Below are 19,676 nucleotides of genomic sequence, written 5' to 3' on the forward strand. Positions count from 1 at the left end.
TTTCATCACTTAAATTGCTGGTCATTGAGCGATGCATGCAGTAGGCCTACAGTTGCCAGAATAGCAAATATAAATGCATTTGTCATTGCTTCATAAACAATAGGTGTAGACTAACAGTGAAATGTTAAATTACAGGCCCTTCCCAACAATTAAGCGAGAAATAACACAAGTAATAAATGCATGAGTAACAATGATTTGGCTATATACACGGGGTACCAGTACCGAGTTTGTGTGCAGGTGTGCAAAGTAATTGAGGTACACTGAACAAAAATGTTTTGGGGAGTCATACTGAGACCATGGTCTTATTTACAGATGAGCCCTAAATTACAGAAAGTACACACGTTAAATACAAAATGCAAGCAGAAAAACTGGGTCATAAATAAATAAAAAAACATCAGTGAAGGTCCTCAAATCAGCTTTGTGAATTGCCCCAGACTTGCAGTGGTTCCCAAACTTTTTATAGTCCCGTACCCCTTCAAACATTTAGCCTCCAGCTGCGTACCCCCTCTAGCACCAGGGTCAGCGCACTCTCAAATGTTGTTTTTTGCCATCATTGTAGGCCTGCCACACACACGCTATACGATACATTTATTAAACATGAGTGTGAGTTTTTGTCACAACCCGGCTCGTGGGAAGTGACAAAGAGCTCTTATAGGACCAGGGCACAAATAATAATACAAATCATTTTGCTCTTTATTTAGCCATCTTACATGCAAAACCTTATTTGTTCAACAATTGTGAATAACTCACCATAGGTTAATGAAAAGGGTGTGCTTGAAAGGATGCACATAACTGCAATGTTGGGTTGTATTGGAGGGAGTCTAAGTCTTAAATAATTTTCCACACAGTCTGTGCTTGTATTTAGTTTTCATGCTAGTGAGGGCAGAGAATCCACTCTCACATAGGTACGTGGTTGCCAAGGGCATCAGTGTCTTCACAGCGCTATTTGCCAAGGCAAGAAACTCTTGAGCGCATCCCTATCCAGAAATCTGGCAGTGGCTTCTGATTTAAATTCAATTTTCACAGAACCGCTTGTTGCAATTTTGATGAGGATCTCTTGTTCAGATATCGTAAGTGGACTGGAGGCAGGGCATGAAGGGGATAACGAATCCAGTTTGTGTCGTCCGTTTCGGGAAAGTAGCTGCGTAATTGCGCACCCAGCTCACTCAGGTACTCAGGTACATACTTTGCTATATCACATTTGACATTGTCCGTAAGCTTGAGACATTTGCATACAAAAAATCATACAATGATGGAAAGACCAATGTGTTGTCCTTGTTAATACAGACAGGAAAGAGCTCCAACTTCTTAATCATAGCCTCAATTTTGTCCCGCACATTGAATATAGTTGTGGAGAGTCCCTGTAATCCTAGATTCAGATCATTCAGGCGAGAATAAACATCACCCATATAGGCCAGTCGTGTGAGAAACTCATCATCATGCAAGCAGTCAGACAAGTGAAAATTATGGTCAGTAAAGAAAACTTTAAGTCCGTCTCTCAATTTTTTTTAAACGTGTCAATACTTTGCCCCTTGATAACCAGAGCACTTGTTGTAAAAGCATAACATGGTCGCTACCCATATTGCATAATGCAGAAAATACACGAGAGTTCAGGGGCCTTGCTTAAGTATCCAAAATGTCTTTCAAGCTGTCAGGCATTCCCTTGGCAGCAAGAGCCTCTTGGTGGATGCTGCAGTGTACCCACGTGGTGTCGGGAGCAACTGCTTGCACACCTGTTACCACTCCACTATGTCTCCCTGTCATGGCTTTTGCGCCATCAGTACAGATACCAATACATCTTGACCACCCAAGTCCATTTGATGTCACAAAGCTGTCCAGTACTTTAAAAATAACCTCTCATGTTGTCCTGGTTCCCAGTGCTTTGCAGAAGAGGATGTCTACCTTAATTGACCCACCATAAACGTAATGGACATATACCAGGAGCTGTGCTAGGCCCGCCACGTCTGTTGACTCATCCAGCTGTAACGCATATAATTCACTGGCTTGTATGCGAAGCAGTAATTGTTTCAAAACATCTCCTACCATGTCACTGATGTGTTGTGAAACAGTGTTGTTTGATGAAGACATTGTCTATAGTTTTTTGGGGACCTTTCCCCCAGCGTTGTCCAAGCCATATCCGCAGGACCAGGAAGAATTAAGTCCTCCACAATAGTATGGGGTTTGCCTGTCCTTGCGACTCGGTAGCTCACCAAATAAGATGCTTCTAGGCCTTCTTATTAATGGTATCTATTGCTTTTATACAGTTGAAGTCTGAAGTTTACATACACCTTACCCAAATACATTTAAACTCAGCTTTTCACAATTCCTGACATTTAATCAGAGTAAAAATTCCATGTCTTAGGTCAGTTAGGATCACCACTTTATTTTAAGAATGTGAAATGTCAGAATAATAGCAGAGGGATTTATTTCAGCTTTTATTTCTTTCATCACATTCCCAGTGGGTCAGAAGTTTACATACACTCAATCAGTATTTGGTAGCATTGCCTTTAAATTGTTTAACTTGGGTCAAACGTGTCGGGTAGCCTTCAACAAGCTTCCCACAATAAGTTGGGTGAATTTTGGCCCATTCCATCTGACAGAGCTGGTCTAACTGAGTCAGGTTTTGTTGGCCTCCTTGCTCGCACACACTTTCAGTTCTGCCCACAAACTTTCTATAGGATTGAGGTCAGGGATTTGTGATGGCCACTCCAATACCTTGACTTTGTTGACCTTCAGCCATTTTGGCACAACTTTGGAAGTATGCTTGGGATCATTGTCCATTTAAAAGACAATTTTGCGACCAAGCTTTAACTTTCTGACTGATGTCTTGAGATTTTGCTTCAATATATCAATATAATATTCCTTCCACATGATGCCATATATTTTGTGAAGAGCACCAGTCCCTCTTGCAGCAAAGCACCCCCACAACATGATGCTGCCACCCCCGTGCTTCACGGTTGGGATGGTGTTCTTTGGCTTACAAGCATCCCCCATTTTCCTCCAAACATAACAATGGTCATTATGGCCAAACAGTTATATTTTTGTTTCATCAGACCAGAGGACATTTCTCCAAAAAGTAAGATCTTTATTTGTTGTCCCCATGTGCAGTTGCAAACTGTAGTCTGACGGTTTTGGAGCAGTGGCTTCCTCATTGTTGAGCGGCCTTTCAGGTTATGTCGGTATAGGACTAATTTTACTGTGGATAGCGATACTTTTGTATCTGTTTCCTCCAGCATCTTCACAAGGTCTTTTCCTGTTGTTCTGGGATTGATTGGCACTTTTCGCACCAAAGTACATTAATCTCCAAGAGACAGAATGCGTCTCCTTTCTGAGCGGTATGACAGTTGCGTGGTCCCATGGTGTTTATACTTGCGTACTATTGTTTGTACAGATGAACGTGGTATCTTCAGGCGTTTGGAAATTGCTCCCAAGGATGAACCAGACTTGTGGAGGTCTACAATTTTTTTGTAGCAATTTTTTCTTGGCATATTTCTTTAGATTTTCCCATGATGTCAAGTAATGAGGCACTGAGTTTGAAGGTAGGCCTTGAAATACTTCCACAGGTACACCTCCAATTGACTCAAATTATGACAATTAGCCTATCAGGAGCTTCTAAAGCCATGACATCATTTTCTGGAATTTTCAAAGCTGTTTAAAGGCACAGTCAACTTAGTGTACCTCTGACCCACTGGAATTGTGATACAGTGAATTTTAAGTGAAATAATCTGTCTGTAAACAACTTTGTGTCATGCACAAAGTAGATGTCCTAAGTGATTTGCCAAAACTATAGTTTGTTAACAAGAAATTTGTGGAGTGGTTAAAAAGGTTTTAATGACTCCAACCTAAGTGTATGTAAACTTCTGACTTCAACTGTATGCTTAAATCATCAGACTTATTTTTATGCGCTCTAGAGAACAGCATATACTGTATTTAGTTTTACCTGTATTCAGTACTAATTTCAGGTCAATAAAGTTTTTCTGTAATATAATGAATGCAGACTAGTTCAGTTAGAGCCTGGTCGACCGTTGGGGCAATAGCATACACAACAGTATCATCGCTATACAAGTGCAGGTTACAATTTTTTACAGATTAGATATTGTTCATGTAATCAGTAAAAAGTACAGGACCCAGAATTGTTTTGTAATATCCAGGAAACCTGATTTAACACCATCAGTAGATATACATTGAGTTCCATACTGTATGTCAAATAATTTTTAAACCAGCCTCTGATTATCAGTGAGTGATCAACAGTATTGAAAGCCTTTGACAGGTCAATGAAGAGGGCAGCACAATGTTGCCTTTTATCCATACAGTTAACCACATAATTTATAACTAGGGATGCAGCAGAGATAGTGCTATGACCTGGTCTAAAACCCAACTGATGTACATTAAGAATACATTTCAATGATAAGAAAGTTCTTAGCTGAGAATTAATCAAAGATTCAAATATTTTAGCTAGGCAAGAAAGTTTAGAAATAGCACGATAATTATTTAGTTCACAAGGGTCACCACCTTTGTGAAGGGGGAGTGCATTGGACGCCTTTCAAACCTTGGGGATAGTACCAGATATACTGTAATCGTCAGGTAAAAAATATGATTTATAAAATTCAGCAATCGGGTGCAGAGAGCTGCAGCAAATTGGATCAAGCATATCAGCTCCAGTTGATTTTCTTTTTACATCAATCTGAAGCAAGGCATCTAGCACATCACAGATAGTAAATTGTTAAAATGAAAACAAAGATTGACTAGAGGTTGACTGACGGGTTAACCGTTGAGTCAGCTAGAGGCTGGCAGAGGGAAGAGTAGTCAATTGACACTGTTTCTCTCAAATAAAAAACCTGCCAAGATAAAATGATGATTAAAAGTGTAACTTATCCCATTCTTCTCAGTTATGATGCCATAGTCAGACAGAACTTGCTTAGGCAGGAAAGGAGAGGAATCTGTACGCTTCAGTGCATTTACTGTTTTCCACCAGCAGAGTCAGCTATAGAGGTTCAAAAGTATCTTGATATACAGTACCAGTAAAAAGTTTGGACACATTTACTGATTGCAGGGTTTTTCTTTATCTTTACTATTTTCTACATTGTAGAATAATAGTGAAGACATCAAAACTATGAAACAACAGCTTTGCACACTCTTGGCATTCTCTCAACCAGCTTGAGGAGGTAGTAACCTGGAATGCATTTCAATTAACAGGTGTACTTTGTGAAAAGTTCATTGTGGAATTTCTTTCCTTCTTAATCCGATTGAGCCAATCAGTTGTGTTGTGACAAGGTAGGGTGGTATACAGAAGATAGCCCTATTTGGTAAAAGACCAAGTCCACGTTATGGCAAGAACAGCTCAAATAAGCATAGAGAAATGACAGTCCATCATTACTTTAAGACAAGAAGGTCAGTCAATGCAGAAAATGTCAAGAACTTTTGAAGTTTCTTCAAGTCCAGTCACCAAAACCATCAAGCGCTATGTTGAAATTGGATCTCATGAGGATCGCCACAGGAAAGGAAGACCCAGAGTTTATTAGAGTTAACTGCAGCTCAGATTGGAGCCCAAATAAATGTTTCATATAGTTCAAGTAACAGACACATCTCAACATCAACTGTTCAGAGGAGACTGCGTGACGCAGGCCTTCATGGTCAAATTGCTGCAACGAAACCACTACTAAAGGACACCAATAAAAATAGACTTGCTTGGGCCAAGATACATGAGCAATGGACATTAGACACGTGGAACTTTGTCCTTTGTTCTGATGAGTTCAAATTTGAGATTTCTGGTTCCAACCGCTGTGTCTTTGTGAGATGCAGAGTAGGTGAACGTATTATCTCCGCATGTGTGGTTCCCACCGTGAAGCATGTAGGAAAAGGTGTGGGGGTGCTTTACTGGTGACACTGTCAGTGATTTATTTATAATTCAAGGCACAATTAACCAGCATAGCTACCACAGCATTTTGCAGTGATACGCTATCCCATCTGGTTTGCGCTTTGTGGGACTATCATTTGTTTTTCAACAGGACAATGATCCAACACACCTCCAGGCTGTCTAAGGCCTATTTGACCAAGAAGGAGAGTGATGGAGTGCTGCATTAGATGACCTGGCTTCAACCCAATTGAGATGGTTTGGGAGGAGTTGGACCGCAGAGTGAAGAAAAAAGTAGCCAACAAGTGATTAGCATATGTGGGAACTCCTTCAAGACTGTTGGAAAAGCATTCCAGGTGAAACTGGTTGAGAGGATGCCAAGAGTGTGCAAAGCTTTAATCAAGGCAAAGGGTGGCTACTTTGAAGAATCTCAAATATATTTGTTTAACACTTGTTTGGTCACTACATGATTCCATATGTGTTATTTCATAGTTTTGATGTCTTCACTATTATTCTACAATGTAGAAAACAGTAAATATAAAGAAAAACCCTTGAATGAGTCGGTGTGTCCAAACTTGTGACTGGTACTTTTTGACTTGTACTATATCTCCAGTATTTACGGAACAAAAATATAATCACAACATGCAATAATTGAAAAGATTTTACTGAGTTACAGTTCATATAAGGAAATCAATCCATTGAAATATATTCATTTGGCCCAAATCTATGCATTTCACATGACTGGGCAGGGGTGCAGCCACGAGTGGACCCTGGAGGGCATATCCCACCCACTTGTGAGCTAGCCAATCAGAATGAATTCCCCCCTCCCACCTCAGACGATCCCACAGGTGAAGAAGCCGGATGTGGAGATCCTGGGCTGGTGTGGTTACACCTGCTCTGTGGTTGTGAGGCTGGTTGGATGTACTGCCAAATTCTCTAAAAAGATGTTTGAGGCAGCATATGGTAGAGAAATGAACATTCAGTTCAAAGCCCCTGTGGACATTCCTGCAGTCAAGCATGCCAATTCCACACTCCCTCAAAACTTGAGACATCTTTGGAGTGGCCTTTTATTATCCCCAACACAAGGTGCACCTGTGTAATTATCATGCTGTTTAATCATCTTCATTATATGCCACACCTGTCAGGTGGATGGATTATCTTGGCAAAGGTGAAATGCTCACTAACAGGGATGTAAACAAATTTGTGCACTAAATGTGAGCGAAATTAGCTTTTTGTGTGTATGAAACATTTCTGGGATTTTTTATTTCAAATCATGAAACATGTTGTATTTATGTTTTTGTTCAGTGTAGATACAATGCCTTCAGAAAGTATTCACACTTCTTTACATTTTCCACATTTTGTTGTGTTATATATAGCCTGAATTGAAAATTGATTAAATTGAGATTTTGTGTCACAGATTTTTTTATTTTATTAATTTAAAATGAAAAGCTGAAATGTCTTGAGTCAATAAGTATTCAATCCATTTGTTATGGCAAGCCTAAGTAAGTTCGGGAATAAAACATTTGCTTAAGTCACAATAAATTGCATGGACTGTGTTTAACATGATTTTTGAATGACTACCTCATCTCTGTACCCTACACCCAAATCAAATCACATTTTATTGGTCACGTACAGATGGTTAGCAGATGTTATTGCGAGTGTAGCGAAATGCTTATAGTGTTGCAAAATGCTTATTTATACACATAAGGCCTCTTGGTCGAGCAGTGAATTCCAAACACAGATTCAACCACAAAGACTAGGGAGGTTTTCAAATGCCTCGTAAAGAAGGGCCCCTAAAAAAGCAGACCTGGAATATCCCTTTGAGAATGGTGAAGTTTAAAATTACACTTTGGATGGTGTATCAATATGAGGCTGAAAGATACATGCGCCCTTCCTTACTCGGTTGCCGGAGAGGAAGGTAACCACTCAGGGATTTCACCATGAGGCCAATGGTGACTTTAAAACAGTTACAGAGTTTAATGGCTGTGATAGGAGAAAACTGAGGATGGATCAACAACATTCTAGTTACTCCACATTACTGACCTAATTGATTGTGAAAATAAGGAAGTATGTTCAGAATAAATATATTCCTGTTTGCAATAAGGCACTAAAGTAAAACTGCAAACTATGTTCTGAATACATATCTAACACAACACATCACTGAGTACCACTCTTCATGTTTTCAATCATGGTGGTGACTGTGTCATGTTACGGGTATGTTTATCATCGGCAAGGACTAGATTTTTTTTTATAACAAAAAAAATAATCGGAAGAGAACTAAGCACAGGCAAAATCCTAGAGGAAAACCTGGTTCAGTCTGCTTTTCAACAGACACTGGGAGACAAATTCACCTTTCAGAAGGACAATAACCTAAAACACCAGGCAAAATATACACTGGAGTTGCTAACCAAGATGACATTGAATTATAATTTTGTTTTGAAAATCTATGGCAAAACTTGAAAATGGCTGTCTAGCAATAATCAACAACGAACTTGACAGAGTTGGAATAATTTTATAAAGAATAATGTGCAAATATTGAACAATCCAGGTGTGGATAGCTCTTAGAGACTTATCCGGGAAGACTCACAGCTGTAATCGCTGCCAAAGGTGATTCTATCATGTGTTGACTCAGGAGTGTGAATACTTATGTAAATTAGATTTTCAATACATTTGCAAAAATTTTGAAAAACATGTTTTCACGTTACTATCATGGAATATTGTGTGAGATGGGTCAGAAAAAAATCTATTTAATACATTTTGAATTCAGGCTCTAACACAACAAAATGTGGAATAAGTCAACAGGTATACTTTCTGAAGGCACTATATGTACATGTAAAGTGACTAGGCAAGAGGATAGATAATAAACAGTAGCGTATGTGATGAGTCAAAAGAGTTAGTGCAAAAAAGTTGAAATGCAGATAGTTAACTAGTTAACCAATAGTTTACCCGGACTAACTATTTAGCAGTCATAGGGCTTGGGGGTGAAAGCTGTTCAGGGTCCTGTTGGTTCCAGACTTGGTGCATTGGTACAGCTTGCCATGGGGTAGCAGAGAAAACAGTCTATGACTTGGGAGGCTGGAGTCTTTGACCATTTTTATGGCCTTCCTCTGACACAGCCTAATATAGATGTCCTGGAATGGCAGGGAGCTCGGCACCAGTGATATACAGTGCCTTCTGAAAGAATTCAGACCCCTTGACTTTTTTCACATTTCTTTAGGTTCCAACCTTACTCTAAAATTGATTAAATTGTTTTTTTTTCTTCCTCATCAAGCTACACACAATACCCCATAATGACAAAGTAAAAAACAGTTTTTTTGAAATGTTTGCAAATGTATATAAATAAAAAAAACTGAAATATGCATAAGTATTCAGACACTTTACTCAGTACTTTGTTGAAGCACCTTTGACAGCAATTACAGCGTCAAACCTTCTTGGGTATGACACTATAAGCTGGCACATCTGTATTTGGGAAGTTTCTCCCATTTTTCTCTGCAGATTCTCTCAAGCTCTGTCAGGTTGGATGCAGAGCGTTACTGCACAGCTATTTTCAGATCTCTCCAGAGATGTTCGATCGAGGTCAAGTCTGGGCTCTGGCTGGGCCACTCAACGACATTCAGAGACTTGTCCCGAAGCCACTCCTGCGTTGTCTTGCCTGTGTGCTTAGGGTTGTTGTCCTGTTGGAAAGTGAACATTTGCCTTAGTCTGAGGTCCTGAGTGCTCTGGAGCAGGTTTTCATCAAGGATTTCTCTGTACTAGACTCCGTTCATCTTTCTCTCGAGTTGAATCTTGGTTTCATCAGGTCTGAGGGCCTTTAGGTGCCTTTTGGCAAACTCCAAGCGGGCTGTCATGTGCCTTTTACTGAGGAGTGGCTTCCGTCTGGCCAGTCTCCCATAAAGGCCTGATTGGTGGAGTGCTGCAGAGATGGTTGTCCTTATGGATGTTTCTCCCATCTCCACAGAGGCACTCTGGAGCTCTGTCAGAGTGACCATCGTGTTATTGGTCACCTCCCTGACCAAGGCCCTTCTCCCCCGATTGCTCAGTTTGGCAGGGCAGCCAGCTCTAGGAAGAGTCTTGGTGGTTCCAAACTTCTTCCATTTAAGAATGATGGAGGCCACTGTGTTCTTGGGGACCTTCAATGCTGCAGGAATGTTTTGGTACCCTTCCTCAGATGTCAGCCTCGACACAATCCTGTCTCGGAGCTCTACGGACAATTCCTTCGACCTCATGGCTTGGTTTTTGCTCTGACATGCACTGTCAAATGTGGGACCATATATAGACAGGTGTGTGCCTTTCCAAATTATATTCAATCAATTGAATTTACCAGAGGTGGACTCCAATCAAGTTGTAGAAACATCTCAAGGATGATCAATGGAAACAGGGTGCACCTGAGCTCAATTTCAAATCTCATAGCAAAGGGTCTGAATACTTATGTAAATAAGTGTTGTTATAAATTGGCAGAAAAATCCAAACCCCGTTTTCACTTTTTCATTAAGGGGTGTTGTGTGTAAATTGCTGAGGATTTAAAAAATGTAATCCATTGTAGAATAAGGCTGTAACGTAGCAAAATGTGGAAAAAGTCAAGGGATCTGAATACTTTCCAAATGCATTGTACTTGGCCGTACACACTTCCATCTGTAACGCCTTGCAGTCTGATGCCAAGCGGTTTCCATACCAAGCGGTGATGCAGCCAGTCGAGATGCTCTCAAGGGTGCAACTGTATAATTTTTTGAGGATCTGAGGGCCCATGCCAAATCTTTTCAGCCTCCTGAGGGGGAAGAGGTGTTGTTGTGCCCTTTTCACAACAGTATTGATGTGTGTGGACTATTGATGTGTGTGGACCATGATCATTCCTTAGTGATGTGGACACCGAGGCTCTCGCCCCGCTCCACTACAGCCCCATCGATGTGGAGGGGGCCGTGCTCATCCCTTTCTTTCCTGTAGTCCACGATCAGCTCCTTTGTCTTGCTGACGTTGAGGGAGAGGTTGTTCTGCTAGGTCACTGACCTCCCTATAGGCTGTCTCATCATTGTCGGTGTTCAGGCCAACCAACGCTGTGTCGTTAGCAAACTTAATGATGGTGTTTGAGTCGTGCGTGGCTACGCAGAAGGGGCCCCCGTGTTGAGGGTCAGCATGGCGGATGTGTTGTTGCCTACCCTCTCAACTTGGGGTCGGACCGTCCAGGATCCAGTTGCAGAGGGAGATGTTCAGTACCAGGGTCCTGAGCTTAGTGATGACCTTGGAGGGCACTGTAGTGTTGAATGCTGAGCTATTAGTCAATAAACAGCATTCTCACATAGGTGTTTCTGTTTTCCAGGTGGGAGAGGGCAGGGTGGAGTGCAATAGAGATTGCTTCATATGTGGATCTGTTGGGGCAGTATGCGAATTGGAGTGGATCCAGTGTGTCTAGGATGATGGTGTTGATGTGAGCCATGACCAGCTTTTCAAAGCATTTAATGGCTACAGATGTAGGTGCTATGGGCAAAAGTAATTTAGACAGGTTACCTTGGTGTTCTTGGGCACAGGGACTAAGGTGATCTGCTTGAAACATGTAGGTATTACAGACTGTGTCAGGTAGAGGTTGAAAATGTCAGTAAAGAAACTTCACAGTTGTCCGGAACAGCTGGTGCTCTCATTCATGGGTTAGTATTGTTTGCCTCGAAACGAGCATAAAAGGAAGTTATGCTGTCTGGTAGGCTTGTGTAACTGGGCAGCTTGCGGCTTGGTTTCCCTTTGAAAGCCGTGATAATTTGCAAGCCCTGCCACATCCGACGAGCGCCACAGTCGGAGTAGTAGCATTCAATGTTAGTCCTGTATTGGCATTGTGACTCTTTGATGGCTCGGTTCTGGTTGGGATTTTGTGACGACCCTCCCACTCGGTCTGCCAAATTCTTTCTCTCTGCTCTTGTTTCCCTTAATAGGATGTCGGTGGGCGGAGCTGGGAGGGTTGTCAGCGAAATGGGACACACCTGGGCTTGGGTGTGTCCTGGGGATAAACACACCTTTCCCCCATACATCAAGGAGACTCTCTCCATGCAGATACGCTGTTGTTTTTGGTTGCGCACCAGCTGTTGTTAACAAAGAGACACACACCTCCCCCATTAACCTTACCCAAATCTGCCATTTGGTATTGACAATGCATAGAAAAACCATCTAGAAGTAAATATTATCCGTGTTCTTGTTCAGCCACGACTCCGAGAAAAATAGAATATTACAGTTCATCAGGTCCCGTTGATAGGATAGTCAAGAACGAAGCTCGTCCAGTTTGTTCTCTAGTGATTGTACGTTCGCCAATAGAATGGAGGGTAGAGGGTGTTTATTTACTCGCCAACGTAGTCTTGTCAGGCAGCCCTCTTGTTTGCCTCTCATGTGTCGTCTCTTCCTCTTTCAAGTCCCGGAATTAGGGCCTGGTCTGGAATAAGCAGTACATCCACAGCTGCCGACTCGCTGAAGTAGAAATCTTCATCCAAATTGAGGTTAGTGATCGCTGTTCGGATGTCCGAAAGCTGTTTCCTGTCATAGGGAATTATGTCGGAAATATTATTTACAAGAAAAGTTAAGGTCAGCATAAAAATACACACAAAATAACATAATTGGCCAGGAGCCCGAAAAACGGTTGCTATCTACTGCAGCTCCATCTTCATACCAAAATGGCTGCTGTGGCTACTGCTAGCTAGCATGAGGATGAAAATGGCAGTTTTCATAGAAAACTGGTAGTATTTCAATCTTCTTGATGTATAAGTGTGGATAAAGGTGAAATTTGGAGTACAATGGCATATCCCATCACTGCATTGAGGTATGTTTTCCAACCTATATCTTGCGTTAGCTCCACGATGTCTTTGATGTAACCTACCCATTCATAGAAGCCAACTGCTTAAGCGCCTATTGACTGTAGTATCTTCTTTAAGGGGGTGCTCTTTCGTTAAGAGTCCTGACACTCGGTCTCAACGTTAACACGCATTGCTTGCACTACTGTTTTGGAAACATAAGGAGCATATCTTTCATATTAGCGAGGAAATATTTACTTCAATAAAAATATACACTTGCTGTAGCATTTGTAGCACAATGGGTCCTGTATCCACACAAAAATGTTTAGAAAAGACATACGACAATGGAATGTAAGCGGAAGAATTTAATAGCATTCTCCAAGATATACATGCTCAGACTACAACAAAAAGAGGTCTTGAGGAACCTCTTAAATGGCTAAAGTGTCTGTGCAATCTTGCTAACTGGCTACTGCAACAGTGCATGTTTTGGGTTATTTGGCGCATTAATGGAAAAGGTGAGCACATGTTGTATAGAGGAATGTACATCAGACATGATTTACGACAACATTTCTATATGCCATGAAATTAAACATATTTCAAATCAAATCAAATTGTATTTGTCACATCCACCGAATACAACACATTACAAGCCCTTAACTAACAATGCAGTTTTAAGAAAAATACCACAAAAAAATACAAAAAATAAAAGTAACAAATAATTAAAGAGCCGCAGTAAAAGAGAAGTATCTTAAAGTAGACAGGAAATCAGATCCATATTACTGCACAAACTTTCCATCTACACGTCACTGCCGGATGATTGCATTACAATCAAAGGTGATTTTGTGCAATTACTAATCAGCTTCAACCTGGAGAACAACACGGTCCTTGGAGTGTCTGCTGCTGCCGTTCATGGTGACATGACAAAGGACACTGCACAGAGTAAGATCCAACAATACATCTGTATCGATCTATCTATCGATCACATCTACTTGTTTTGTCTATTCTTTGGGCAGGAATTCCTGATGGTCCGGTGCAGCTGATCTTTATCTCTCCTGAAAGCCTGTTCATCGACCAGTGGTGGTCCTGGCTGAGGACCATCAAGGACAGGATATGCCTCCTGGCCGTGGACAAGGTGCACTGCATGACATTTAGAGTAAAAAAATAAATAAACGTATTGATGTCATTTGTCTCTTGCAAGCACATCATGCAACTCAAGTACATGCTGTATCTGTAAACACTTAACACATTCTTTGACACCATAATTCCCACCCCTGCAGAGAACTATACCTAAGCGTGTGACATCTTTCAATAACATACCATTCTTTATTACTATTAATGCAATGAGTTTCACCAAAGTAACTCTGGTTTCAGATAAACGGTAATACTGTATGTACGCACACAAACATAAAAAGGAGAGCCCAACAGCTAAATCATACATCACACTTAAAAACAACATTGGAGAGATGTAATTGTTAAACAATTTAACTGCATCACAGGGGCAAATCCTTAAGGGAGACATATTTGAAGGTGCCTGCCGTCAGGGTCATCTTAATAGCTTGTTGCCCAATTCTGATGCTCACTGTCTCAGCCACAGAGGCAATGGTGGATGACATGATAGAGAAGATTAATCTCACCGTGTAGTCTGGCTGGATTGTCTCGGTTCTTTCCAATTTCCATGAAGAAATGCAATGGCAAAATAAGGAATGCAGTTGTTTAATTGAATGATCATCTCTACAAAGTGTTCCTACACATAGCCAAAGTCCAGTTTGTAACATGCTCCTTAAAATCTGTTTTTATTCGATATTCTTACATTTGGTGGCCTTTTTCATTTTACTGACATGTACAGGAGTGGCAGATGGCCATATACGCTTCCTCTCACATGGCACCGTTTTACTGTGTAGGAGTGCGAGGCACTCAGGACAAATGAATGTCCCATGGGTAGGGGACACATTTGGAAAAACTAGTTTAGCAGTCCAGGGACTGGCTACTGAACCAAGACTGCACCTTTTAAAAAGCCTGTTTCTTCTCAAATTCTCTGCTTCGGTTGCAGCAATTATTTGAGGAAGACATTGAAGAACACAAAAATACATATACAACAAGAAATGAAAACATGTGTAAATAAATAGAAATGAGAAAATATGTTATGAGAAAAACTAAAAAAATACTATAATAAATTACGATATCAGTTTGAGTTTGGTCTAGGATGCTATAGGGATGCTAGGATACTCTAATATGCACTAGAATTTAATAGGGACAGGTGTTGCATTTTCTTTCGAGTGGTGCAACGTGATGATGTCATTGGAGAAGTTTGCTTCACAAATATCTGGAGGCACCAGGTAGGCACACACGTACAGCCATGTGGATCTGTGCAAAATTGCACAGTAAGTGTATATTTTAAATTTGAAAGATTATTTCTCACTGATATTAAAGATAAAGGGCATGGGTGACCAATAAAAATGAATTGGTACAATTTAAGGCCAAGTGGCAAACAATAATGCAGGTGCTAGGGATAGGGATATGAGCATGCAGATCTGGGCAGATGAGATGTTATTTTTTGTGTGTCTGTAAGTTGTTGTTCGTTTGTATACGTTTGTATCTGGAGTGAAACCTTTTTTTAAGGGGCATATCAGCATATGTTTTGAAAACCAGTTTGAAATGGATGATTATTGATTATTATTGTTTCTAAACATTAAAACACAGTGTCGGGATTGTAGTTCACATGAAGCCAATAGTGAGTGGGTGAATGTAAGGGCTGAAAACCCTACAAACAGAGAAGGGTTTTCAAGAGATAAATCTAACCATTTTTGCGTTCAAACCCCAGTGCAGCTCAGTGTAAACAAGCATAATGATAGGGTCTGTATCTTCTGGTAAGTCCTACAGTACATTATGAAGTTCAATTAATTGTACAGACAGGGTTTCTGTCACGAGCTGCATAAGCGAATAAGTGTTACTGACCAATTATTCCAAGTGTACATAGGTGGCCCTGGCTATAAAAAAAAATTACATTTTTGTATCTAAGACTGTCGAATCGATCGCTTGTTGTGAATGGCAATGACCCCAAGAGGAGGAAACACGCGCGTCTGCGCAGTTGTCTCTCACGACCACAGAGGAGAGCGACTACAGCAACGCCGTATATCACGTGACCTTGTGCTGGCTGAGTGAATCGTGTTAGCAGGTAATAAAAAGCAAATCTCGTTCAGGCGCTCAATGTTTTTCTTTATACTTTAGCCAATTTGAACCCTTTCATAGTCTTGTCCCTCTTGAAGTGTAATGTCACCGATTCATTTGTCTGTTTACACCAGCTTTTCAGTCTTTATTTCGTTATTTTCGTTTGGCTTTTTCCCGACAAGTAATGTCGGGGGTTGGATTGTGTGCTGTGTGGCCATTTTCGTTAGAATTGATAAAGCTTTGTGGTTAGCTAGCATGTTATGACCAGAAGAACGGCTGTTTATGATTGACCCTTGGGAAGAACCCCCGTTAGTAACGTTAAACATTCAACGTGTGAGCAGGAATGTCAGCCCGTCGTGTTTTGGTATCTTATCTGCCGTAGATTGCCTAAACTGCATCGCTAACTAGCTAACGTTAGCTAGATACTTCGCTAGCTAGGACAAAGGGGTCCCACTGTCGGTCACTTTTGTGTATTATTTGTCATTTACAGTAGGACTAAAATCCACGCCAGTGGTGTATTTGAAACGCGCGCCGTTACATTTCAGTTAAAAACATTATCAAAAGTGTCAAGACAATTAAACAGTTAAGTAATTGTAAATGTCATATAAAGGCATGCGTTCTTTATCATTAATTATAACTTAGATAAATATTATGGCAAGCTATCCATAACACTTTAGTCTATTGTTTGCACACATTTGACGGATTCTATACCAGTGTTATATAAACATTTATGCATGTTTACTATTCGAGTGTGTTTGTCATATATTGTGTAGATGAAAAAGGTTTTATGAGTAACCATGCCAAACTCCGTAGCTGCGGTAACTTGTATTATTGGACAACAGCAGGGAAATCTCTGTCGAGTTGACACAATATCTCATTACATTGTCTTGCATGGGAATGCGCTCGAATGAGAGTTGTAAACAAAAAAAATACAGGCCCTCGCTGTCTCTTCGGTAGTGTATTGCCTTCGCAAAGTCAACCTGATGTTGCTGTCATCTCAGCTACAGATCAATAATCGAGCCCGTGTTTATTGTTGCATTACTGGAAGTTGCCAATGGCAGCTATGGTCACTTCGCCACTGACCTGCAGCTGCATTGTCCTCAGATATGAACCAGGCAGAGTAAAATGTGATCTTCTCAGTTTATATATTGTAGTTTTGGACGTGTGCATACAGTGCATTCGAAAAGTATTCAGACCCCTTGACTTTTTCCACATTTTGGTACATTACAACCTTATCCAAAATTGATTTAAATACTTTTTTCCCCTCATCAATTTACACACTACCACCCCATAATGATTTTTGCAAATGTGTGTGTATATGTATTTACATAAGTATTCAGACCCTTTGCTATGAGACTTGAAATTGAGCACATGTGCATCCTGTTTCCATTGATCTACAACTTGATTGGAGTCAGCCTGTGGTAAATTCAATTGATTGGACATGATTTGGAAAGGCACACACCTCTCTATATAAGGTCCCACAGTTGACAGTGCATGTCAGAGCAAAAAACAAGCCATGAGGTCAAAGGAATTGTCTGTATAGCTCAGAGACAGGATTGTTTCAAGGCTCAGATCTGGGGAAGGGTATCAAAACATTTATGCAGCATTGATTGTCCCCAAGAACACAGTGGCCTCCATCATTCTTCAATTGAAGAAGTTTGGAACCACCAAGACTCTTCCTAGAGCTGGCCGCTTGACCAAACTGAGCAATTGGGGGAGAAGGGCCTTGGTCAGAGATGGTCACTGACAGATCTCCAGAGTTTCTCTGTGGCGATGGGAGAACTTTCCAGAAGGACAACCATCTCTGCAGCACACCAATCAAGCCTTTATGGTAGAGTGGCCAGACAGAAGCCACTCCTCAGTAAAAGGCACATGACAGCCCACATGGAGTTTGCCAAAAGGTCACCTAAAGGACTCTCAAACCGTGAGAAACAAGATTCTCTGGTCTGACGAAACCAAGATTGAACTCTTTGGCCTGAATGGAAACCAGGCACTGCTCATCACCTAGCCAATACCATCCCTATGGTGAAGCATGGTGGTGACAGCAACATGCCGTGGGGATGTTTTTCAGGGACTGGGAGACTAGTCAGGTTCGAGGGAAAGATGAACGGCGCAAAGTACAAAGAGATCCTCTATTAAAACCTACTTCAGAGTGCTCAGGACCTCAGACTGGGGCGAAGGTTCACCTTACAACAGAACAACGACCCTAAGCACACAGCCAAGAAAACCTAGGAGTTGCTTCGGGGCAAGTCTCTGAATGTCCTTGATTGGCCCAGCCAGAACCCAGACTTGAACCCGATCGATCGAACATCTCTGGAGAGACCTGAAAATAGCTGTGCAGCAATGCTCCCCATCCAACCTGACAGAGCTTGAGAGGCTCAGCAGAGAAGAATGGGAGAAACTCTCCAAATACAGGTGTGTAAACACTGGTCCAACTAATCGGAAGCCACATTTCAAGATTGTTTTGATCACGCAGACTGAAATATGTTCCAGTCAGCCTCAGAGAACAACATTGACCTACACGCTGACTCGCTGAGTGCATTTATAAAGACGTGCATTGGAGATGTTGTACCCACTGTGACTATTAACACCTACCATAACCAGAAACCGTGGATGGATGGCGGCATCCGCGCAAAACTGAAAGTGTGACCCACCACATTTAACCATGGAAAGAGGTCGGGAATATGTCTGAATATAAACCGTGTAGTTATTCCCTCCGCAAGGGAATCAAACAAGCAAAATGCCAGTACTGGGCTAAGGTGGAGTCGCAATTCAACGGCGCAGACACGAGACGTATGTGGCAGGGTCTACAGGAAATCACAGACTACAAAAACAAATCCAGACACGTCACGGACACTGACGTCACGGTTCCAGACAAACTAAACACCTTCTTTGCCCGCTTTGAGGATAATACAGTGCCACCGTCGTTGCCCGCTAATAAGGACTGTGCCCCTCTCCTTCTCTGTGGCTTATGTGAGTAAAACATTCAAACATGTTAACCCTCGCAAGGCTGCTGTCTCAGACGGCATCCGTAGCCGCGTCCTCAAAGCATGTGCAGACCAGCTGGCTGGTGTGTTTACGGACATATTCAATCGCTCCCTATCCCAGTCTGTTGTCCCCACATGCTTCAAGATGGCTACCATTGTTCCTGTACCCAAGAAGGCAAAAACAACTGAACTAAATGACTACTGCCCCGTAGCCCTCACTTCCGTCATCATGAAGTGCTTTGAGAAACTAGTCAAGGATCATATCACCTCCACCTTACCGGCCACCCTAGACCCACTTCAATTTGCCTACTGCCCAACAGGTCCACAGACGATCGCCATCACACTGCACACTGCCCTATCCCATCTGGACAAAATTAATTCCTATGTAAGAATGCTGTTCATTGACTACAGCTCAGCATTCAACACCATAGTACCCTCCAAGCTCATCATCAAGCTGGAGGCCCTGGGTCTCAACCCCACCCTGTGCAATTGAGTCCTTGACTTTCTGACGGGTCGTCCCCCAGGTGGTGAAGGTAGGAAACAACGTCTCCATTTTGCTGACCCTCAACACAGGGGTCCTACAAGGGTGCGTGCTCAGCCCCCTCCTGTACTCCCTGTTCACCCACGACTGCGAGGCCATGCTTGCCTCCAAGTCAATCATCGAGTTTGCAGGTGACACGACAGTAGTGGGCTTGATTACCAACAACGACGAGGGCACTTGGAGTGTGGTGTCAGGAAAAGGAGATGATCGTGGACTTCAGGAAACAGCAGAGGGAGCACCCCCCTATCCACATCAATGGGACAGCAGTGGAGAAGGTGGAAAGTTTTAAATTCCTCGGCGTACACATCACAGACAAACTGACATGGTCCACTCACACAGACAGTGTGCTGAAGAAGGCGCAA

At 41.8% G+C, this 19,676-nt stretch overlaps 1 protein-coding gene across 2 annotated transcripts in view; it reads left to right on the plus strand.

The window, feature by feature from the left end:
• Nucleotides 1-15,677: 15,677 nt before the first annotated feature.
• The window catches only part of ubap2a (ubiquitin associated protein 2a), a 40,200-nt gene continuing 36,201 nt past the window's right edge, over nt 15,678-19,676 (plus strand). For both annotated transcript variants that reach the window (XM_036949998.1, XM_036949999.1), the window contains exon 1: nt 15,678-15,793. The gene's annotated coding sequence lies outside the window, so the exon portion shown is untranslated. The remainder of the gene's footprint in view (nt 15,794-19,676) is intronic.

Source organism: Oncorhynchus mykiss, chromosome 17 (assembly GCF_013265735.2).
Source record: "Oncorhynchus mykiss isolate Arlee chromosome 17, USDA_OmykA_1.1, whole genome shotgun sequence".
In the NCBI taxonomy this organism is placed as follows: domain Eukaryota; kingdom Metazoa; phylum Chordata; class Actinopteri; order Salmoniformes; family Salmonidae; genus Oncorhynchus; species Oncorhynchus mykiss.